Genomic DNA, 26,507 nt, shown 5'->3' on the forward strand with positions numbered 1-26,507 from the left:
AGTGTCACACAAGGCCACCATGTAATTTCAAGACACCATGTCTTCCTCCCCCACTTTAGCAGTGATATATAAAGCCAACCGGTAAATAAATTTTTTGAGTCGCTGTTATATGCAGAATGCACAATGTGGTCCATGGTTATGGGTGCTGACTCAGATCAGTCTGGACTCAAACCCTGACTCTGCTGCCTGCCAGTTATATGCCTTAGAGCGAGTTACTCATCCTCTTTATCTCACCTGTCTTATCTATAAAATGGTGATAAATAAGCAAAACTGCTTCATCAATTGTGGGCATTGGGGATTTGAACTTCACAAATTGCTTAAATTGCAACCATGCTTAATAAATACTGGTTATATAATTATACTGAAAAATATTTGGTTGCGTATTTCCTGAAAGTCCTTGTGATTAGTAAAATTAATCTGCTTTATACTTTGAACTATTTTTGGTCTGATCATTAAGAGAACATTATGTTGGGGCTGGGGATTTAGCTCAGTGGTTTCACCGCCTGCCTCGCAAGCAGAGGGTCCTGAGTTCGATCTCTGGTACCAAAAAAAAAAAGAGAGAGAGAGAGAGAGAGAGAGTGAGAGAGAGAGAGAGCATTATGTTGGATTTAAATTTCTGTTTCCATACAGTACCTTATCATTTATTTCCCTATGGCATAATTTTTTCCTGAATTGATTCTTTTAAGAAAGCTGACCGTGTTTCTCTTCTTTAACCTGTAAGTCCATGAACAAGATGAAGGTATTTGTGATTCATTTTTCTTCCCTTATTTCATTGGTTTGGACAAGTGAGTTTGACTTTGAAGAATGTGAGAGGGACCAATGCATATAGCAGCAACTGTGTAAAGTTTTTGAAGACTAGATATTTTTAAATACATGTGTGTGTGTGATAGTGAACACAAATATAACCACATGTAGAATATTTCAATTGAGTCTAGACACCAACACTAGCTAGTAAGCACAGATTTTTTGACGTGAGAGGAAAGCCTGTCTGAAATCTATTGTAGGGAGCAGTACTCCACCCTACACTTCATTGATATGTGTTAACAAGTCATGGCTAAAAAACTAGACAGCTGTCTTTCTGAGCTTTGAAAGAGTAAATTGAAAGTTGCAGCCAAGTTTGTCCGCATTTGACCATTTTCACCTTGTGAAGTTGTGATGGAATTTATCACCATGTGTTAGGTGGAAAATGTGAGTAATTGCATTTGCTTCAGTGGTAAAATATATATTTTATTATCATTCTTAGAGTTGGGAAAATTATGTTTTCTAGCTTTGTTGTACAGAGATCAAAGAAGAAACCTTCATTTATACCAGATTTTACTATATATTAAATGAACTATTTTGGGGGAGATTATGAGGTAACCAAAACTCTTTTTAGTTTAATTTTACATTTAACTGGATTCAGATTGCTTTAATTGAAGAGTCAAAGGGCTTGACCTCTAATTCATTAACATAATCAGAAGCACATGTAAGCTACTGGCTGCCAATCTTTTTGCAAGTCAGTGACTACAGGGCACACACATCAGGCTTAGATGTTTTATGCAGTGACATTCTAGGGGTGTTCTTAGGTGCACAGGCAAGAAAAAGAGTAGAGAAAAAAACCAAGAAAAATATGTAAACCAAAGTTTGCATATAAACTGGAATCCACCTTTTCCTCGGCTTAAGTTTGTGTGTGTGTGTGTGTGTGTGTGTGTGTGTGTGTGTGTGCGTGTGTAGAAATCATAAAAATAACCCTTAGTTGCCCTCATAAATCTCCATCCCTGGGTTTTATTTGTTGTGCAGTTCTTTGAAATTCTAGTGACAGGTGATCATAATAGCTCATAACAAGTCAAGTTGTCTTGTGAATTATTAGTTCTCTAAGCAAATTAACTTTCGGTAAGAATTTAAATAGGAAAAGAAGAGAATATAGGGTTTGAAATATGCCTTCTGACACACAAGTTGCCCTCATAAATCTCCATCCCTGGGTTTTATTTGTTGTGCAGTTCTTTGAAATTCTAGTGACAGGTGATCATAATAGCTCATAACAAGTCAAGTTGTCTTGTGAATTATTAGTTCTCTAAGCAAATTAACTTTCGGTAAGAATTTAAATAGGAAAAGAAGAGAATATAGGGTTTGAAATATGCCTTCTGACACACATATACTGATTAGGAGAGCAAAAGAAAATGCTTTGTTAAAATGAAACAAGAGCACATTAAAATGGGGACAGCAGAGGAGAGCATCCCTGAGGGTCACTGCCCTGGAAGGATGTTTGCCTGAGTATTGTCCTTTTCCAGTTTAAATTTTTTACTTTGTAAAACAAATCTCATTTGAATAGAGGAGAAAAAATATCAACCAAAGCTTAGAGAAATAAATTAGATATAGTAGAAGTCCAACTATTTCCCTTTTCTGCTATGCAGGAAAAGGAGCCAAAATACATCCAATGTTTTTTTTGTTTGTTTGTTTTGGTTTTTGGTTTTTGGTTTTTTTGAGGCAGGGTCTCACTATGTAGTTGAGATTGATGTGGAACTCACTATATAGCCCAGGCTGGTCTCGAACTCACAGCAATCCTCCTGCCTCAGCCTCCCGAGTGCCGGGATTACAGGCATGCATCACCACAGCTGTCTAATCCAATGTTAATGTTGAAAATGCAGAAATGAAGGCACTAAGAAAAGTGGAAGTTGGATCCATGAGATAGTACCTACAAGCATTCCCCAGTGGTAGAATTCTTTGTAAAAGTTTTACTCAATATTTCCTGAAATGTCATAGGAGACATGGGCTGTCTCTGCCCAGGTGTGTCCTAAGCCCTGCCCCTGCCATTCCCCTCCAGTTAAGTGGTGGCTTCTCCATGGTAGGCTCTGAAGTGCCATACTGCCTCACTCCTGTCAACTATTAAACAGCGAGAGATTTTCCCCTGAAGAAAAAATGCATGTAGGATAATCTTGGTTGTTCTTACTTTTTCATTATTTTCTCTTCTTGCTTTAAAACATTTTCCAAATAATATTCTTGTATTGTATATAAAAATTATGTCTTTATCTCACAAGTCATCTGCAAGAGAGATATTCATGTATCGGCAATCCATAAACCCTTTTATCTTAAAGTGATCTAACAGAATATTTTAATTGTTTCACCTTTGTGAACCATTCTTGGTAAAGCTATTTTAATATCACCAAGAATATATTTGCTAGGGTTTTTTTTTTCTGTCAGATGTATTTAGATGAATGATAGAGAGTTTTAGTGACAGTCTCTGATACATACAGTAGGAATTAGGTAGTAATTTCTCAAAAATTTGAACCAAATGGTCTAATATTTTATATACAGTACTGAAATTGAATGGGAGCATATCTAATGGTACACATCTAAAAAGCCAGTATTAAATCTTACCGAATTTCCTGTATCTAGTGGGTTGAATCCACTTTGCAGCACACTTATTATCATTCAGTCTCCCACTGATCATCACTTACACATGCCTCACTTTCTTGCTCACTGCAATTCACGTGAGGGATTTTTTTAAACATTCCCCAAAACACGTATGTCACTTGATCCCTCAGTTTTTGTCCAAACATCGTCACATTGCTATTACTAGGTGTTTCTTCAACTATTTTACCATTTTTTTCCCGATTGACTGATTGATTGGTTGATTCATTCATTCCAATACTGGGAAATTAACTCAGGACTTTGAGCTTGCCAAGCAGGCATGGTGCCACTGAACTAAACTTCCAACCCCTTACCAGTCTTATTTTTGAGGATCAAATTATGGGCACCGTAACACATGCTTTATAATCAGAAGGTACAGGGTTTCAAACCTCTACCAATTGTTTTTTGTATTATAAATTAATTAATCCTGTGTAGATTTACTGTCTCCATCTAGAATATGGATGCAAAATTTCATAAGATTTTTATTTGTAAAACACTAATTTTCAATAAATATCCTGTCTTTAAGTTCTACCATTTATTTTATTTCCCTAGTTCCTGACTTTGCTGCTGTTTATTTCTTTTTTTCTTTGCTCACAGAAATTGTAGTTTTTATCTCCATTGTTGCTTCCTAGATGTGACACATTCTGTTCTTTCAGGTGCTCCCCTCCCAACTTTCTCAGTTATCATTTTATTACGAACTATGATAGCAAAAAATATAAAGAAAGATTTGCATTCATTTTCATTGGATAAATGCTCTTATTCTCTTTTGGATGTTGTGGCCTGACATGTACAGACATGCAGATCTTTCTTATTTCGTTTTGTACTCTAAAGTAGTAGAACTTCATACTGACTCATTACTAGCTCGTTTCCATCATTTAGCCTTTAAATTAAGAAAAATTAAAATTGTCTTTCTCTTTGCTTTTATAACTTGCGCCTTATCATTCAAGATATGATCTTTGTTTCCTTACCGTCAACTAACATGGGAGCTTGTTAGAAGTGCAGAATCTCAGGATTCAGGTCCTACCTGGACCCAGGAAATCTGTATACAAGGGGTGACCAAACAATATGGTAAATGTTTAAAGAATTTGTTTTAATGTACAGTAAAAAAACACATTGCCATTAATCCTCCTGGCTTTGGATACACATTTCGATTATTCTTGCTACTTTCAGAAGTAGTTCTAGAAGCTCTTTTCAGTGAGTGTTTTAATTTGCCCTGTCTTGGCTGCCTCAATATCCTGAACAGATCCAACATGTTGAACTTTTTTGGTCAACTTTGCAGAAGAGCCAGAAACCATGTGGTGCCAGATCTGGTTAATGAGATGAATGAGGGTATAGCGTAATGTCCTCAATGGAAATTGTTGTAAACACTTTGAATCAGTGCAGGGCATCAAGCACGTAAAGGGCATCTGTGAAAGAGGACATCTAGAACTGCTTCTTAAAGTGGCAAAAGCAATATGAGAAGTATATTCAAAGTGAAGGGGAATATTATGAGAAGAATTGAAGACAGTGTGTCTTTTGCTGTAACAAGTTTTTTCTAGCTTAAACATTTTCAGTATTTTTCAATTACACCTCATAGGTAGAAGAGTCTCGGGTCATTTATACGCACAGGAGAGTTTGAGAACTAACTTGGAGCTCACTGAATAAAAGATAAGAAAATGATTTTTGAATCATTAGGAAAAATATCAGAAAAATTGAGACAACATTTAAAATTTATCCGTAAACTAGTAAATTGTGAAGGGGAGGCAAGAGGGTCTGAAAAGATGTCTGTCTTTTAAAACCTGCTATCATAAAAATGATTAGTTACCAAAAGAAGTGAAAAGTGACAGCAACTGCCATCATAAAAGAGAGGGTAGGGGAGATATTTCTGCTTAATGATTAACTGAAATCATGGGTAATGTTGAGGACAACCACCCTGATATTATAAAGAAAAATTTCTCAGTGACATACTGTATGTCTAGATTAAAAGGAAATATTAAAACTGGCTTTCAATATTTAAAGCTTACTTAACTAGTAACACTTTGTCTGACATTGACTCCTGTCATTTTATTTCATTCTTCATTTGATTCATACAAACAGTTACATGTTTTAAAATGTTTTATCATATCACCTTCTGGAATAAATTAGATGAAAGAACTTTTTTTTAATACTGGTTGATTAACCCTATGGCCAAGTCGTCAGGAGATGTTTGAAATGATGGAGGCGAGAAGAAACCCCTATTTTCCTTTATTAAGTTCAAAATTGTGTATTGTTGAACCTACTCTTTCAATACTACAATAGTAATCAAGGAGAAGTTTTATAATCACTTCTTTGAGGTGTTGCCCTACATGTAGGTGCTGTTCATCCCAATTTTACTTATAGAACCCAAAAGTGACGCATATCAGTGTCATTTCACCTTTGATTATAAAGACATGCACGACATCATAAGAAGTATTAACATAAATTTATTCCCATTCTGATTTATTTTAAATCTACTCAGGTTAATATTTTCTGTCCTTCACATTTAAAGAACGAGGTTCCTTTCCCATAATTGTATGTAGTACATCTTTTTTCTCTGAGTTAATTCTCCAAGTCTGGTCTGTCAGCCAGTATAAACAACACTTGATGAATGAGACTCAAGGTGTTTAGTCACCTGAAGCAGCTGTTTGAAGTAACTCTACACACAGCCTGAGGCCTGTGTTTTCACAGCTGTGAGAACTCTTCAAAAGCTTTCCCTCTTGGCCTAGCTCTTTGCTGCGGCTTTAAACTCTTAGCGCAAAATCTGGACTATTTCAAAAGAGCAGAATGAAACTAGAGACAGTAATTTTGCATGATTTTGAGCCAAAAATGGCCTAAAATAAATAAATGAAGTGCATTTGAAAGTGCTTTACCTAGGTGGGCCATATATCTGAGAATTGTTCTCCCTCTCTACATGCCCACATAGTCTCTTAATGGAGAGATGTGTGGCTGGAACACTATGCTCTGTTTACATGGCAGTATTTTCATTTTTCTGTTCTGATTTGATGACACCAAGCTAAAACCTTATACGCTTGGAACTGTATGTACCTGAATCAAGCACTGGGAATTGCTAGATGTTTGATAGAGTTCCAGGCTCATAAATCGACCTAAAGTGATTAAAATGGCATTTTCTTCCAGCCTGTTTAGGTGATTTAGGCTTTTGAAGTTCCTCTGATGTCCTCTGTCAGTCTGGCAGACTTCAGTCATGAAGCAAACTTAAATGTGACCGCTGTGTTTGTTACAAGGCGTCAGACATGCTTGAGCTTATTTCAACAACAGCTATTTTTCTTCCTTGTGTTTATAATTTTAAAAAAAAGGACATAGTTGCTTTTCACAAAGTGTCACACACTTCCTTAAGAGAAATATGGAGGGGCTATTTTTGTTCATAATGACAATCATTTTTTTGTTGATTTTAATTTAGAGTTTTTATTTTTGAATTTGGAAAATGATTATTGCCTTTTTGGTGGAATCCTGCCAAGTAAAGTATACTTGACTTTTGCAAAAATTTTGTGTGATTCATAGTAATTATTTTTCCAACTAGCCTCCTTTACTCAATTAAACAGAATCATATGTATAATTTATCCATTCACTTCACAAATATGTATTTTGTGTTTCCTAGTTGCCAAGAGCTGGATTAATTGCTAAGAATGTAAATCTATAGTAGACATGGTTCTTGCCACCATATGGCTTAATATCTGCTTGGGAAAATATGCATTCAGTAAGTAACAAAACAAATACTGAGGGTCTTATTATTAGGATCAGTGCTACAACGGAAGATCAGAATATTTGATTTTAATATAACATTAACATCGATGTATATAATGTATTTCATTATATAACCTGAGAGTATTTGATATTATAAGAAAGTCTAGTTTTTATTGCTATACTTTCTATATTTACACACATAGTACTTTGGCCCTTTATGGATTTTAATCTTATTTTTATTAAATGTGTTTAAATTCAAGTGCATTTTTATCATTCGCAAATATACATTCACGCATACATATAAAATACTGAGAGTTCTTGATTTAGCATGGAAGAACAATTTGATTTGCGCTATTTTGCTTAGCCGTGGGTCCTGCTTGGAATGAGTTCCTCAGACAAAGTAAAGAGGTGGGTCAAATTCATTAATTTATTTATTAATTTACCATGTCTTTATTGACCATTTGCTATGTGTCACACTTGTTCCTAAAAATGTAAACATAAATAAATTGTAGCTCTTATTGTTTTTTAAGCTAGAGATAATTTTTGTGACTGATAAAATATGAGATTTTGTTAGACTAACGGTGATGGACATATTACAGGCCAAGGCCCATTGCCTGGTTTTGTGTGCCCTTTAACTGAAGAATACTTCTAACTTCATGACTGAAAAAGATCCAAAAAAAGAACATCCTTTCATGATATATGAAAACTATATGAAATTCAAATTCCAGTGCCATAATTAAAGTTTTATTACAATAGCCACATTCATTCATTATCATACTGTTGTTTACTTTTGGTCTACAGTGGCACAAGGGAGTAGACTTACACAGATGAAAATTTTTACTGTCCGGACTTTTATAGAAAAAGTTTGCTGATTCACGGCCCAACATTAAAAAAATATTTTTTTATTTGTAAAAAAGTTGTCACTGATCTGTAAGTATCAGTTTCCAAAGTCACACATCAGGGACCCAGACTACCTTTACCACTTGTGCCTAGTAACCATCTTTAAAGTGATTTCCCATGGGATCATGTCGGTAAGTTCTAGAAAAAAGAACGCAGATGAAACAGGTCTTTTGGAATCAACCAATCGTTCAGCTCACAGTAATTTATTGGGAACCTAATCCTGTAGTTACAATGAATTGTAGCGGACATTTGAAATGCAGTCTAGCTACATGACATGGAATAAGAAGAAAAGATCAGCTCCTCTTCTCTAAGTTTCTCTTACAGAAGGATACTCTAAGTTTCACTCTCAAGTCATTAACAATTTAAGGCAAACATAGAACAGAATAAGCAAATTGTGTAGTTGATTCAATCATACAGCCAGATTGAAGATAGAATCAAAACAGGAAGAGCATTTAAGATTTCTAAGAATGGTAAACTCAAAAAACATAATGCCAAGGAAGTATAAATTACGGTAAAAAATATTATTACATAATTTTATAATTTTCACCATTTTCTTTGCAGAGAATGCTATTAAAATTTTGAAGTACTAATAAGAGCATCTGATTTTGTATGGGCGGATCAGGAAAGTACTCAGAGAGAAATTTTCACTTTTGGTGAAAGAAAACAATATCAGTGTATTGAATGAGCACGTATTGTTTTTCAGATATAATGTCTTTTCTTACATTAAATACTTCATCAATCACAAAAATTTAAAACAATTTTATTATCTCTTTTATCCCTGAAAAATATAGACTATAACAAGGGAAATTATTTCTTTCAGTTCACATTTCTAGCAAACTTGGGCTTTAAACCATGTCTTTCTGAGTCCAAAATTCATTCCCTTCAATTGCTCTGTTAAAATCAATGAACAGAAGACACAAAATGCACAATAGAAAAAAGTCACTTCCAGTATAAGTTAATTTATAAGTAAATAATGGGGCTTCAAAATACACTGCACATGATTTAGCTCAGTGGTTCTGCTGCCTGCCTCGCAAACACAAGGTCTCAAGTTCGATCTCTGGTGAAAAAAAAAAAAAAAAAAAAAAAGCTAAAAGCTCTGGGCTGGCTTCCTGACTAGCAAGTGCAAGGTCAAGGTCCTGAGTTCAATTTCTGATACTAAAAAAAAAAAGAGAGAGAGAATAGCAGAAACTTCTAGGTAACCGGAATATGAAGCACACTTAGGAGAGATGTAGGTGAAGAAGGCAAAAGGCTGATGGTACATTAGCTTACGGTTATGGGGATTCAGGCACACGGGAGTGTGTGTGTGTGTGTGTGTGATCAATTCTGTGAACAGAGAAATCTCCAGGGGCACATTTTCTTTGGAAAATATGATTAATGAAACAGAATATTGATTAGAATTGGATGAACTTTTGGATTTCACACGTCATTTTTTTTATTAGCATGTGATGGATATAGTTACATCACCAAAGGTGCCAAGGACTAAAATGTGAGGTAGCTTTGAGTCACACAACACTTAAGGAAGAATAGGATCTTCTTTATTTTCTTAGGCAGAACTTTTATAGAGCTGAAAACAGCAAAAGTGAAACCCCTCATGGACACTAATGCAAACACTACCTGGCATTTGTACAGAAATTTTATGAGTTCTTTCTCACCATAAAGGGCAATGTTTTTTTATTGCCCAATTTAATTAAAACTTGTTCCAGAGACCACCTATGCAATACAGGCACTTCTTAGCTCCACAGTTCTAGCAGAGCAAGCTCCTCGGGTCTTCACTATGGGGATCTTTAACATGATTCCTCACTCCCTTTTTCAAGTGTGTAGGACAAATTAGTGCTCAAGATGATTATTTCTTGACATCAAAATCATTTTACCTATTCGCTTAATTTTTTGGCATATAGGTTCATGTTTCTAAGATTTACTATTTTTTGAAATTGGGTTTCTTGCATGTGCAGTTTTATGTACAACGAAATTTTATTTTTTGCCTTATTTTTCAAGTATAAATACACTTTAGATATGAAATCCATAATATCAAATTAGAATTTGTCTTATTCAAAACATATTCTATAGCAATAGGACCCCAGAGAATGTGTGTGTGTGTGTGTGTGTGTGTGTGTGTGTATGGCCTAAGTTTTATCCTTTATTAATTACCATTGTCAATAATCAATTTAATCTCTTATATAATAAACAGTAAATATTTTCTAAAATCATTCAAAATAATAATGCCATTATTTTTGAAATAAGAATCCTGCTGACTGTCTGACATTAAGATTCAGATTATAATGATAGCTTGAGAATGGAGACGATGACCACTGTGGGAATCAGTCACAATAGTAACAAAAGTATGTGTGTGTGTACATATGTGTACATACATGTCTATAGTATATCGATAGATGGACACCTATGCAAACACATATGTACATGAAAGTGAAAAATATAAACACATCTGTGTATATTGCTATAGTGGAATTTTCAAATAAGTATTAACATTAATATCTGTACCCAAAATTGATGTCAGATCATCATCATCATTCCTAAGTGAGATCCTCGACGAAAGAAAATTTCAAGGCAAAAATTTGCAGGCAGGAAGATGCCATGAAGTTTTCTCTCTGGAGAAATACCTTACAGGTAGTAAAGTACAATATTGGGTAGAAATACATATTGATTTGTGATGATGTTGTAACAGAGTACTTGGCAGATCTCATAGAGACTCGGAGATTTGGATGGGCTTTCAGACTTACCCCAAGTAGAGGCAAAGGGCCTGGAGTTTTGTACCTACTTATTGCTTAGTCATTGAGTGTGGTCCTGTTCCAAAGGAGGGATGATGATCGTGGGCTAACTAGTCCTATTTAATTTAAAGTGTTTCTGAGAGAGAGACTCAACTCTGACCATTCTCAGTATCTAAGAGTCTATCATTTTCTAATGATTGGCTTGGTCCTTACACATCAGTAACAACAACAGTTTATTTTTTGTATCATTCAGGGATACTTCTTATAATAAGTTTACTCCAACTGGAACTGACCATGTCAGTATTCTTTTGGTCATTTTTCTCATGGAAATTTACAAAAATGATCAGATCAAATACAGTCCTCACTATCCCAACTGCACTCAGTAGTGAACTACTACCCTCTTCCTCTTCATCATCTACTCTATTTTTTACTCATCCTGACCAGCACCTCTGCTGGTCTCTATTGCTGATGTAGTGGAGTAATGAGACTCTCCTCTTGAGAAGTATTGAACACCTTAAAGTCTCACACTTATCCTACCAAGATTGTCCAGTTGTGTATTTATTGTCCAAATAAATAATGCAGTGTATCACAAAATATAGAAAGCATATTTCTCTGATGCCACTTTAAAGTTCCAGTTGTATCTTCTAATTATCAAGACAATCACCTTCACTGCTGCTGATTTTTTCCCTTGCTTCCTTGTCCAGTAGCAATAGGAGTTCAAAAATAACTGGAAGGCGATCACAGATTAAAGTTTAATTGGATTCTTGTCATGTGTCTTCATGGAAACATTTTTTTCCTGGAAAACAGGATTTCTAAACCCACAAATCCCAGCACTGCAGAATTAATATACACAGATTGCACAAATAGTTACTGTGTTGATGACAAGTAAAGTCATTTCAACTTCTATACAGTTTGTTTACTGTTGCATTCAATATACTGGGGATACATCACCATGTATGAAAATTAACTGTTTTAGAATATATAGTACATTTGGAGTATGGTGCATAATCCTTTTAGATTTTTATCTCTTTTTCTTCTCTACCTAGAAAAGCCCATTTTATTCTTCTTACAGGTAGCCAGTTTCTGAATTCTACTAGATTGGCTAATCCGATGACCTTGGTTTGATATCATGTTATGTGTAATCCTATGTCTATAAAGCTTCCATTTTTAAACCCCTTAATATGTTCTGGTTAATGTTTTACAAGCAGGCAAAACAAATATCCAGAATGTGTATTATTTCTAATCACTAGAAGTTGTTTCTTCTACTAAGAAGCAACATGAAAGTTCTACCACCTACCAAACATGTCCACTCCATTTACACTTCCAGCACCTGAAGATTTAATCAGGTACGACTCTCCTAAATGACCCGTAGTGATGTGGACCCAGAGACATACTCCATTTGTTACCCGCCTTTGACATACCCTTACTTAAGAAGATCAGTGTGTTTCAACATCAAGTAAGGCTCTTTCTAGCTAGCCCTACAAATTTGAGGAACTCCATTTGATAGTGTGCGGGACAGGAGAAGGGACACATGCTGAAGATCCATATGTTCCTTTACAAGGTGGAAGCATTTTTATCACCTTTGAACAAAGAGGTTTGCACTACGTTTTAGGAGAAAAGGAATCCATTTGTGCTTGAGTTGGATTTTAGAGGGTCTTGAGTTTTGAGATTATTAAATGTATCTATTTCCATGTCCAAAATCAAGACTCAATATACTCCTGTTGTCCAGTCAGAACTCTGGCTTTGGTGTCCGACTTGTCGGTATTGGAAATTTAACCTTGTCTGGAATTCCGATGTTCTAATAATTAAATCTTACAGATGACCTCTGGCTTTTGCTTCATTCTCATCTCAGATCAGAACACCTTAAAATAAAGATAGGAAACTGGATTTTATATTTATTCTTAAATTGGTGATTAATCACCCTCAGCATTTAATTTTCGTGTGTAGTACATTATAAATAAGTAAGAAATACTTAATTCTGAAGAATTACTCTATCTTCTAAATTTCACACTTAAAATGTAGAATCCGCCAATGCACTCCTTCCACTAATATTCCATCTTAGTGTATCTGTGCTGAAAGTTTTAGCATTTGTCCATAGCACATGTCAAAACTGAGGTCCTCTGTGTAAATCTTATGTTGGGTGTGCCAGAATAAAAGACCTTTTAGAGTACTGTCTTGGATTATGCATGGAACTCATTGTTGTAGGTCCCATTCCTGGAAACAGACTCTGGGGAGGAGAATCACAAATAAATTGTGGTCCTCAAAATCCTCAAAAGACTATCCTCAAAATCAGCACAACTAGAGAGTAAATTTTTTTTTAAAGTTACATATAAGAAGAAAATGATAAACCGTGGCCCATTTACAGCAAAGTCCTCTTTCAAACCTAGAGGAAGCCTTGGAGCTTTGCGTGCAAATAGACATAAAAAGAAGGGGTTACAAAATAAAAGGAAAAGGTAGAAGTCTTTCTAGCTTCCTCACTGCCACCACTGAAGGTGAGCAGCTCTTGGGGATGGCATGCACCTGGACAGGACAGCTTTTCACCTAGAACAAACACTCGGGGAAGACTCAACTTGGAGCTATGAAGGCCAGCATAATGGCAGCTTGGAAAAATAAAGGCTCATTCTTGAAGTGGTAGACCTCAAAATTCCCTAGTCTCAACACATTTAACATATTGATTACAGGAAAAGTATATTAATTTATAAATTGAATTAAAGCATTATAAAATAGGTTTAGTAATCATTCTATCTTTTAAAAATGTTGCCTATGAAATTAATGGAATATTAGATGAATGACATATATCATGGCTACATTTTACCAAGAAGATATATTGATATATTCATACATGCAGAATGAGATAAACATGAAATAAAAAGAATTAACTCCATCCATATCTAAGAACTACATAAAAGTACAAGATTTGGTATTTTATGTGCTTGAGGCTTATTGTTGGTGACAGTTAACTGTTGTGTCAACTTGACTAAGAAACACCCAACTGATTAATTTAGCATAGTCCTGAGTGCAATAAAATGGTGTTACTGAAATTGAAAGACCTACCCTGGATGTGAGTGGCATCAAACAAAAGGCTTATAGCCTCAATGGAATAAAAAAATTTAAAAAAGAAAGAAAGAAAATTCTTGCTTGTGTTTCTTTGCAGGAGTTCTACCTAGTGTCTATCTTTACCTCGAATGTGCATCTCCTGGCTTCCAGCACATACTCTTCAACTGTCCTGCTCAAACCTTTTGGTTTCCTGATATGGACCTGTACAGGGCTCTAAGTGAGCTCCAGGTCTTTAAACTTTAACTGGATGTTTTGGATCTCCATTTCACATGCAGCCCTTTTACAGTCTTCCATACCTGACTCTACAGGTAGCCAATGCAAGCCTATCTTGTAAATCCGTGTGTGTGTGTGTGCGTGTGTGTGTGTCTTATATTAACACTTTTTCTAGTAAGTACTGTTACAACATTCCTCTTTTCTCTTAACTGTTTTCAAAATAATAATAAATGTCCAATATGCTCTCACTTTACTGTGGAAAGTCACCTTTAATTTTTTTCTACTTTAAGATCCCAAGTCATTATCAATCATGTAGCTATTTTAAAAAACAAGCGATGGCAAAATAAATAGAATTTAAGTATGATAAGTAAGTATAAACATTACTGTATGATGAGTTCAATGATAAGAATATAAACATAAAGAGTTGGTTGACATAGTGGAAATTCAGAGAGAGAGGATGCGCACTGAAAGACTATATCATCTGTCTATAGACCTGGGGGAGGTAAGAGTATCATCAGTGTAGATGAAAAAGGTGTACCAAAAAGAATAGGAGAAACAAGGTTTTTTATAACTACAGAGCCCTGTGTTCAAAATAGTCTTTAAATTAAAAAAAATAGGGCATAAAACTTAAAAATGCACTTAGCTAAAAATCAACACTCCATAAGACTGCACATTTTTTAATATATCAGTTGCACATAAATAGATAATAACCTTCCCTTAGCTGCTGATTTAGAGACAGTTGAATATATTCAGGTGTGTTGAGATTCGGGTTTCTGATAGAAAGTAAGTATATCATTATATAAATCATATCCATTGGGAAGAGGTGGCATTTGTTTCTCAATTTCTGTTTAAAATTCATATTATTTATTATTACTATTAATTATTATTACTCATAATAATGAGGCAGTAGAGCAACAATATTTCTAAGTCATAAAGCCTCTATCACATAAAAGTTTGAAGATACATGAATTTTTAACACCTGAAATACAGAATAGATGAATAATAGGTTAAGAAATTTAACATCTCTCAAACTTGCTGATGACTTTGGCGCTCTGTTTTACTGATTTCATTCCTCTCATTTTTTGCTTTCATTTTGTTGAACTATATATAATGCTGTTAACATCTATTTAAAGTAATCTCCCCTCCCGGGTGATTGATGGTAGATACAACAATTATGATGCCAAAGTTGGGGATAATTCTTCACAGATGTTGTCAAATTACAGGTTAAATGGGGAATGAGTTTCTTTCTTCCGGCCACCCACTTTTCCTTCTCTTGAAAGAGGTGTGTGGGGCTGTGCGCCCTGAGCTGTAGCCTTGTCAGTTCTCCAGCCTGTCGCTCATCTGGGTTTAAATGACTTCCATTCGCTGCTTTAAAGAATGACAGAATGTTATGCTCTTCGTTCTTTGCAGGTACCAAAAGCTCAGTAATTCAGCTCTGAATTTTAACTGGCAATGGGAGGCCTATGGGTCTGGCACAGTTATGCTGACCTTCTTACAAATAACATTTGCCATTACTAATTTAAAAATGAAATAATAGGATGACTATGATTTACCTTAAAATATTATGGGAGATAAAAGTGACTTTGATTTCATAATTGTCAAAGACAGGTGACAGGTATCTTGGGTTCATTCCTTTGTCTGTATAGCATTTTGCTAAAATAAACATTAAAAATAAGAAGACTTAGTTTATATTATTTTAACCCTGTATTAACCTATGACCTCTCATAGGAAGGACATATGAAATTCCACAGGTCATTCTTCTCTTGGTTGTTTAAAATAATGAAGTCATATTTTCCTGGTCATTCAGTTTGGACCAGTGGATTATGGTACAGCATTCTTTTAGCTTTGCATTTATTTTTAAAAGTGGGTTCATTACAATTCTCAGCAGGAAAGGGGGAAAGGATTTGGAATGAAGCAAAGAAAAAAAGAAAAGGAAACTAAGATTGCCAAGTAAACAAAAAAGATAAAAAAAAATATTTAGAGATTTAGGTTTTAGCCTTACTCAAAAGCTGACATATTACAAGTAAAGAAATTTTGATCTGCTATTGAAATTCTTCCACCTGAGTAAACTGAGGATAGCTGTTTGAGCTATTCCCATAGATATATCAGGAAACTCTTTTGAATGTAGATACAGATGTGAAAATACAGGTACTCCCAGCCAGGAACACACCTGTAATCCCAGAACTCGGGAGGCTGAGGCGGGAGGATTGCTGTGAGTTCAAGACCAGCCTGGGCTACATAGTGAGTTCCAGGTCAGTCTCAACTACATAGTGAGACCCTGTCTCAAAAGAACAAAAACAAAAACAAAACAAATATAAGTGCTCCCTATCTTTCATTGAAGCAATAGGTGACGTGGTTTTGTGCTGTGAAATAATTTATTTTATTCACTACAGAAATTTTGAAAGTGACAGTTTTTGCTTTCGTTTTTTGAACTATGCAGGTTATCAATGTTCATCTGATGCAACCAAATATATCTTGGCAATATTTCTATATATTTCACCCATAAAGTGGTCTAGTATTTTTTCAATTTTGTTAAATCTCTAAAAGAGAAATGCCTGTCTTAAATTACTTCTAAATATCTCAAATTCTTAACAATCAAGACACATTCCCAATTGTCTAATTTAAATCTTTTCCACTGCAATTTAATATCATTAACCTTGAATTATCAAGGTATTTCTGTCATACTCATTTCATCATTTTTATTATTTTCTTGAGCAGTTGGATATTATTTTGCTTGTAATAACATGAATGAGTTCCACTACAAGGCCTTCTAAGCTCAAAGGGAAGTATAGAAAAAAGGAAATGGAAAAACATAGGAATATAAAACCCAAGAATGTGGTGGTTAGACTACTACCTGATAAAGTAGGAACAAGCCAGATTTGACTATGCTGGAAAATAAAATTACAAGTTTGGTCAATATTTATATTTAAGGCAGTACAATTGTAAGGAAAAATATGGCAATTCTCGTAACCCAGCCACTGTTAAACTGAATAATTATTTCTTTCCTAATTTTTTATTAGTGACTAAGAATACAAAGAAAATAATTTTTGCATGTGGTTAGGGGGTTAAGACAAGTAAAATAAAATTGCCTTGGATGAATTACAAACAGATTTCCAATTCTTCATCCTGTCTTATAGCTTTCTTTGTAAAATATAACTTTAAAGCTTTTCTCATTTAATACATTGTCCGTTTTTCCCCCTCAGATCTGGATTGTTTCATTACTTGCTCTGTCTTATTTGCCTAGTTGTAGAGAACATCCATGCTCTCTTTGGGACTTATACCAACATAATGTGAGTAAACCAAGGCAGTATTGTTAAGGATTGAAAATGAGTGCAGGAAAGCAAGTCAATTCCAGAAATGGAACCATTGGGCAAATAGAAGAAGCCAGCAGAGAACAGAACAGATGATCAATTTACCTCAGCCTAATGAGAAAACCATGGAATCATTACGAAGGAGGTGTTGCTTGAAGTAACTAAATTTTGTAATTCTCTGAAACGTGGCAGTGGATGACTACTGCAGTGATGCTAAACTCACTGACAAGAATACTGGATTTCAAGGTGCGGGTACTTTCTAGCTTAAATCTTATAATGCAAATCAGGATACAGACATAGTCACAGTCACAGATATTGGAAAACTATAAATAAGGTAGAATGAATGGAATTTCATGACTAGTTAGGATATATGTAGGTTTGATCTCAACTTTTCAGCCAGACTGCTTAATGAGAGTGTACCACTGACAAATAGAAAAATTTCTTCCATTGTTTCTCAAAATGACAAGTCATACTATTTCCTGTAGTTGCCAGTTCTTTGTTAATGGAACTCAAAATTTGGATGTTTGGTGTCTTAGGTCTCTAAGTATTAGCCAGTGGTATTATCCTAGAATTATGAGAATCAAAGTAAATCCCAGGTGTTTGCAAAATTGCTTAAGATGATCCAATACCCCAAAGAAGAAAATAAATGCTAATGCATTGCTATTAATTTTTTTCTGTGTTTACCTACTATGTATTTGAAAAATAGTTATTATTCTAATAATGGATATGATAAATGAAAAGTAGGGACTTATTCTGTTGTTTACTCTGAATACCTAACATCTATTACAAATTTTAGCTCATAGTAGGTGCTAAGGCTTTAGATCTGGAATGTCTTCAAAGGCTCATGCATTGAAAGCTTGGTCCTCAAGGCAGCAATGTTCAGAATGCAAAGATTTGGGGAGGTACTTGGGTCATGAAGACACTAGCCCTATGAATGGATTACTTAGCCAATGAGTCCACAGATCATAAACCACATAATTGGTGGTGATACTGATTTGGAGGCAGTGGGCCACTGGGGATGCTCCTTTGAAGGGTGGATCTTTCCCCTGGTCCCTTTTCCTTCACTTTCTCTCTGCATCTAGCCACCATGAAAGAAAATCTTAGCTTTCCCTTACCTTTGTGCCATCTTGGACAGTCTTATCACAGGCCTAGAAAAATTGAGCCATCTGACTGTGAAATAAAACTTACAAAACAATGATCTTATACATCTTTTCTCAATTAAGTTGTTCTTAAAATTGTTTCTTCTGCCATTTTGCCACATTGACTGAAACATGACTAATACAGTCAGTGTTGAACATATCTTTTAAATTGGCTGGTTGACTGATTCAATGAGTAAGGGAAAGGGATTTAATAACCTATGTATTAATGTCTTTATAAAATGTATTTCAAGTACTTTTTTTCAGCATTTACACAATCTGAAAGGGTCATCGAGGCAACCAGAGTGAATTTTAAAAAGTATATTTACTATCTGAACAATGGTGTTGAAAACTGATCGCTTACTACAGGTTCTAAGCTCTGTATACGTATTATTTCATTTGTTTCTCCCAGTGTATAAATTCCCAACAATGAATGTCACCATATTTTGTACCTGAAATGTATCACTAAACTGAATGAATAAAAAAAGAGTAAGACCAAATAATTTTGGAAATTATGTATTAAATATAGCTAATCAATACATTTATTTCTTCATTTTCTTTTGTGAAGTCTACCGTCCCTGTGTCAGATGTTTACCCATGAATAAAGAGAAATTTAAATTATGGGTGATTTATTTACTTATATTTTAATTTTCTGCAGTACTGGGTATATTTATTTATTATGATTTTTATTTTTTGAAGAACAACTTTTGGTACATTTTAGATATAATATTAATCATGGGGAATTTGTATGTATACATGATACATCTTGCTTCTTTTTCTCTCATTCCCCCCTCCTTTTGACTCCTCTTCCTCTCCTTATTTATAAAAACTTTGTTTCCATTTTTATTTTTATTCTTATTTTTCTTTGTCCTTTCTTTTATTTCCCCCCTTCTCCTCTCTTGTTCCCCTTCTCATCTGAACATTTTTTCCCAATTTTCCAATGTCCAATATATTTTGGTCCTTATTTCTACTTTCACTTTCTCACACTAGAGAGAAAATACAGTATGATGTGTGCTTCTAATCTATTTCAGAGTATATTCTCAAGGTGCATCCATTTAGCCAGAAATGCTTCAAGCTTATCCTTCTTTATGGCAAGTAGTACCCTATTGTATTAAAGAAAACACAACTTTTTAATTCATTCATTGGTTGATGGGCATTTGGGGTATATCCAAGATTTAGCTATGACAAACTGCTGCTATAAACATAGGTGTGTATATATTGTAGTGGTATGACACTTTTAATTCTTTTAGGAAGATACCAAGGAAGGGAATAGCTGTGCAAAATGAGCTTCAAATTTTCATGTTTTGAGAAATCTCCACAATAATTTCTGCAGTGATTGCACCAGTCTGTACTCCTTCCAACAGTGAAGAATGGGTCATTTTTCTCCACAGACCCTCTGGCACATGTTAGTGGCTCATATTTTGATGATAGCCATTTTTTTCTGGAATAAGAGGGATTCTCAGTGTTGTTTTAATGACCAGGGATATTGAACATATTTTCATATATTTATTTGCCATTTCTATTTCTTTATCTGAGAAGTGTTTATTCAATTCAGATGCCCATTTTTGTATTGGATCTTTATTTTTTATTTATTTATTTATTTTTTTGGTATCGGGGATTGAACCAAACTGCTGAGCTAAATCCCCGGCCCCTGGGTTGGGTCTTTAAATTTGGGTGAGTGTCAGATTTCTTTGAGGTCTTTACAAATTCTAGATATTAGTCCTTGTCTAAGGAACAGCTGTCAAATTTTTTCCCACACAGTGGGCTGTCTCTCCACTCTCATGGTGGTTTCTTTTGCTGTTCAAAAACTTTTTTTTTCTCTCATTGAGTTTATTGGTACATTTTAGGCATAAAGTACAGTTACATTCATTATTGGGATCTCGTACCTTTACATGACAGGTCTTGGTTCTCATTTTTCCCCATATCCCTGCCCTCTCTTCACCCCCTCCCCTCCCCATTTACAAATGCTTTATTTTCATTTTTCATTTTCTCAAAAGCTTATAAGATGAGAACCCAGTTGTTGATTCCTTGTGATGTTTCCTGTGCAATTGGGATTTTGTTTATAAAATCTTTGTCTACACTGATGTCTTCAAGAGTTCTACCTATTTTATCTTCCAGCATATTTAGTGTTTCTGTTTTAATATTTAAATCTTTCATCTATTTTGATTTGAGTTTAGTGCATAGTGAAAGATATGGGTTTAGTTTTAATCTTTGGCAGGTGTAAAGCTAGTTTTTCCAGCACCTAAAGAGTCTATCTTTCTTCCAGTGAAAGTGTTTAACTCCTATGTGAAAGATAAGGTGGCTGAGTATGTTTGGAGTTGTTTCTACATTTCCTAATCCATTCCAAAGATCTTCAAGTCTATTTTATTACTGGCACCATGCTGTTTTAATCACAATAGCTTTGTAATATAATTTTCAGATAGGGATTGTAATGTCCTCTGCCTTGCCTTTGTGTCCAGAATTGCTTTTGCTATTCTAGGTCTCTTCTAGATACAAATAAATTTTAGGATTGTTTTCTCTAATTCTGTGTGACATGCTGTCAGAATGGATCAAGATGCAAGATCCAACATTGTTCTGTGTACAAGAGACACATTTGATTAAAAGAAACTCCTAGACTGAAAATCAAAGAATGGAAAACAATACTACATGTGACAGAAACACAGAAAAAAGCAGGGAAAGCTATTCTATGTGCAGATAAAGTGGATTTGAAGCCAAGACTAATTTAAATTTGGGTGAGTGTCAGATTTCTTTGAGGTCTTTACAAATTCTAGATATTAGTCCTTGTCTAAGGAACAGCTGTCAAATTTTTTCCCACACAGTGGGCTGTCTCTCCACTCTCATGGTGGTTTCTTTTGCTGTTCAAAAACTTTTTTTTTCTCTCATTGAGTTTATTGGTACATTTTAGGCATAAAGTACAGTTACATTCATTATTGGGATCTCGTACCTTTACATGACAGGTCTTGGTTCTCATTTTTCCCCATATCCCTGCCCTCTCTTCACCCCCTCCCCTCCCCATTTACAAATGCTTTATTTTCATTTTTCATTTTCTCAAAAGCTTATAAGATGAGAACCCAGTTGTTGATTCCTTGTGATGTTTCCTGTGCAATTGGGATTTTGTTTATAAAATCTTTGTCTACACTGATGTCTTCAAGAGTTCTACCTATTTTATCTTCCAGCATATTTAGTGTTTCTGTTTTAATATTTAAATCTTTCATCTATTTTGATTTGAGTTTAGTGCATAGTGAAAGATATGGGTTTAGTTTTAATCTTTGGCAGGTGTAAAGCTAGTTTTTCCAGCACCTAAAGGGTCTATCTTTCTTCCAGTGAAAGTGTTTAACTCCTATGTGAAAGATAAGGTGGCTGAGTATGTTTGGAGTTGTTTCTACATTTCCTAATCCATTCCAAAGATCTTCAAGTCTATTTTATTACTGGCACCATGCTGTTTTAATCACAATAGCTTTGTAATATAATTTTCAGATAGGGATTGTAATGTCCTCTGCCTTGCCTTTGTGTCCAGAATTGCTTTTGCTATTCTAGGTCTCTTCTAGATACAAATAAATTTTAGGATTGTTTTCTCTAATTCTGTGTGACATGCTGTCAGAATGGATCAAGATGCAAGATCCAACATTGTTCTGTGTACAAGAGACACATTTGATTAAAAGAAACTCCTAGACTGAAAATCAAAGAATGGAAAACAATACTACATGTGACAGAAACACAGAAAAAAGCAGGGAAAGCTATTCTATGTGCAGATAAAGTGGATTTGAAGCCAAGACTAATTAAGAAAAACAAAGAGGGTCACTACATCCTTGTACAAGGAACAATACAAAGAAGCAAATCCTTCCAAGAAGAAGAAATAACAATCGTAACTATACACGCACCAAAAACCAGCATAACAAACTATGTAAAACAAATATTAGTGGACATAAAAAAATCAAATGGACACTTACACAATTGTATTGGGGGACCTCAATAGACCAGTCCTAAATAGATCAACTAGACAAAAAAATTGAATACAGAAATATCAGAGTTAAACCAAATTTTTGAATAAATGGACTTTGTAGAAGTATACAGAGTGTTCCACCCCAAAACATAACAATACACCTATTCTCAGGTGCACATGAGACAGTCCCAAAATAGACCACAAACTAGCTCATAGAACATGGCTTAAGTAAATGCACAGGAACTAAAATTTTCTCATGCATATTGTCAGACCATAGTAAAATGAATTTGGAAATAAATGGCAAAAGAAACCATAAGAACTTCATAAACACATGGAAATTAAATAACAGCCTCCTGAACAGTAAGTCACAGATGAAAGTAAAGAAGGAATTAGACAGTTTCTACAGGTAAATGTTAATGCCAATGTGGCATACCAGAACTTATGAAATGTAGTGAAAACATCCTATGAGGGAAATTTATAGGGGTGAATTATCATATCAGGAAAACAGAATGAACTCAAATAAAGAACTTAACACTGAAGCTCAAGTTTCTAGAAAAAGAAGGGTAGGTCAAGCCCAGAGCTCCTACAAGGGAGGGTATTTAAAGGATCAGAGCAGAAATTAATGCAATGCAGCCTAAGAAAACAATACAAAGAATCAATGAATCAAAGAGTTGGTTCTTTGAAAATGAAATAAAATTGACAAACTCTCAGCCCAAAGAAAGACTAAAATCCGTATAATTAGAAATCAAAAGGGAGAAATCACAACAGATCCTTCAGAGATCCAGAAGATCATCAATACCTACTTCTAGAACCTGTATTCTAATAAGATGGAAAATATAGAATAAATAGACAGATTCTTGGATACATATGCATTAAAAAAACTGAACCACAACAATATAAACATTCTAAATAAATTAATATCAGTGAATGAAATTAAAGATGTAATTAAAAACCTACTGTGGAAGAAAAGCCCAGGCTCTGATGGATTCACTGCTGAATTCCACAAGAAAATTAGAGAAGACCTAATGCTTCTACTTTACAAACTCTTTGATGAAATTGAAAGGGAAGCAATACTCCCAAATCTATTCCTAGAAGCAAGTGTTACTTTGATATAAAAACCAGAGAAGGAGCCAACCAAAAAAATAATTATAGACCAATCTCTTTAACAAACATAGAGGCAAAAATCCTCAGTAAGATACTGGCAAACAGAATGAAGCAAATCATCAAGAATGTTATGCATCATGATGAATCAGATTTCATCCCAGGTATGCAGGGTTGGTTCAACACACACAGATCAATAAATGTAATACACCATACTACAGTGCCAAGGATAACAATCATATGATCATCTCAATAGATGCCCGAAAGCATTTGACACATTCATGATAAAAAGCCTACAGGAAATTGTAATAGATGATCTTTATGTCAATCTAACAAAAGCCATCTATGACAAACCAACAGACATCATAGGAAATAGACAAAGAAATGAAAGCTCTCACTGTAGAATCAAGAATAAGACAAGGATGTCCATTGTTACCATTCTTATTCGATATAGCTCTGGAAACATTAGCCAGAGCAATTAGACAAGGGAAAGAAATAAAAGGAATAAGGATAGAAAAAGTAATTAAGTATAATAAGTAATAAGTATTATTTAATATTATAATATTATACAGATGTAATGCAATCCTGATCCAAATATCTATTTTTACACTTTTCTGCAGTATTGGGTATTGAACACAGGGCCTTTTTAATGAGATTTATGATCAGCTCTTTTCTTATTTTTAATTTGAGACAGGGTATTGCTAAGTCTATGCCCAGGCTGGAGTTGATCTTGAAATACTCATGTTTCAGCCTCCCCGAGTGTTAGAATTATAGTTGTGTACCACCATGTTCAGCTAAAAATAGAAGTTTTGGGAAATAAAAATCTCAACTAAGTAGAGGCACTACCAATGGGAAGTAGCGCATAACCTGTATAAGGATGACATCTCGAGTCTGAGCACCCAATAAATATGCAGCTAATGAGCTATTAATTTATCCTATTAATTTCATTTTCATTATTGTGTCACTGTATCCATCATTAGCACTCAGGGAGAAAAGTTAATATACTTTAAAAATGTATTATTTTATCAAATATGTACAAAATAACAAGTCTTATAATAAATTAATTAAATATGATTAAGCAGATTTTATCATTCATTGAGAATTTATCATGGAGAAAATGTTTTTGGGTCAACCATTATATCTCTTTAGGAAGACTACAATTATGTTTTAAATATAGATTTCAAAAATAAAACATTTAGTAAGACAAAGAAGAATAATAAATGAGATAAGAACCAAAATGACAGTTTGGCTGGAGACAGAGGAGAGACCGAAATGCACATCAGACTATAACATATATATTCTCTTTTTTAAATTAAAAAAACACAACAAATAACAACTTTAATAAAGCTTTGAAACACAGATGTTTTGAGAAAAATCTATGTTATTTCTACCTAATAAATTAAAACTGAGTACTTTCCAACATGAGTATGCAAGTGTTATGCTAAATAATACAGTTGTAACTCTTTGGTATCATTCTGAGCTCATCATCTACATTTTTTAAAAAAAATACTGCATATGTGAATATAATCAGGCAACATAAACAATAAAGCCCAGATATCTGAGGAAAAAAATGTTTAAATCTTTCAAATTATTTGTGAATACAGGATTTAACAAGAGTTTCTCAACATTAATGTGATTGATATTTTGAAACAGGTAATATTTTGTTTCCAAGTGCTCACCTGCTGTGCACTGTAGAACACTTTTAACTATCTCTGGCCTCTACCTACTAAAAGCTTCCTCAAGGTTTAGCATTCTGAAATGTCTGTCAAAAAAAAAGAAGAAAAAAGAAACATCTGCCTAGTGGGGAGTAAATTCATCCTGAATTGAGATCTTTGAATCAACAACATATGGTTAAATTTCGAAGTACTTATTTAAGAAATTTTAAAATTTGGTATACCATTCTAAGCAACTAACGTAATATTTATTTTATTTTTTTTTCTGATCAAATGCTTCAAATTCTCTAGTTGTCTCTGTAAGAAGAGATCGTTTAAATCATGACAATATCTACTATGAAGGTACATAATATAATTATTCAACAAATTCATTTTTATTGTCCACCGCTTAAAATGCATTGTGGTAAGCTTTTTGGAAAAATATATAAGTACCATTCTTTAAAGGAGTTAATAATAGCTAGCTGTAATAACAGCAGTAATAACTTCTACATTTCTAATATAAATTTATTTGTATGTTTTTTGCTGGTGGGTAGATTAAAGGATTTTCTATAAAGTTAGTGAGATAACAAGTGTTTTCTTTTCAATAATTTAGATTGGATACTTATTTATAGAAGCTCATTAGAAAAAGTCAGTGGTTTGTGTGGTGTCTGTAAGGGACAGAGTATTTCTGTCCTCCCCATATGTGACCACTTTTGCTTGATTCTACTGGACCTAGGAGTAATAGAGGTCAAACACAGAAATGTAATTCTGATTAAAATAAATCAGAAATAAAGTAAGGACATGTTTGCTTAAAGATTATCTTCTGGAGGTGTTAATATTGAAAAAGGTATAATTATTAATTACAGGAAAGTATATAGAAGAAATTTTTGGAAGAGACAATTCATGAATGAAAATATGTGGATTCTCTGAAACATAGCTTAAGGAAATTAGACTAACTTGACTGATAGACTGTCTTGGGCATGGTAATTTTTGACCCAACTATGCAGGTATTGGACCATGAGAATGATTTCAAGTCATAAAAATTCTTCTTCTTGTACTTTTCATTTTCATTCCTTCATTAAAAATAATTTTATCTACTCAAGGATTCTACTAAAATATTTAGCTTTGTATCTGCCAGATCATATGCTGAATGCTTTGGACCAAAAGGGCATACATATCACACATTATAAGGTGTAGAGTCATCCAAGACTGAGGAAGAATAAACTAATAATTACAATTATGGGTAAGTGCTAGAAATAAAATAATTTTTAAATTATGTATTATGAGAAAGTGTGTCAAGTGTTCATGAAAGAATCAAAGTAGTTTTCTGCAAAAATTTAAAATTGTAGTTGAGTGTTAATGAATGAGTACACTTTCCC

This window comes from Fukomys damarensis, unplaced genomic scaffold, assembly GCF_012274545.1.
Source record: "Fukomys damarensis isolate Sample0158 unplaced genomic scaffold, DMR_v1.0_HiC HiC_scaffold_29, whole genome shotgun sequence".
Classification (NCBI taxonomy): Eukaryota; Metazoa; Chordata; class Mammalia; order Rodentia; family Bathyergidae; genus Fukomys; species Fukomys damarensis.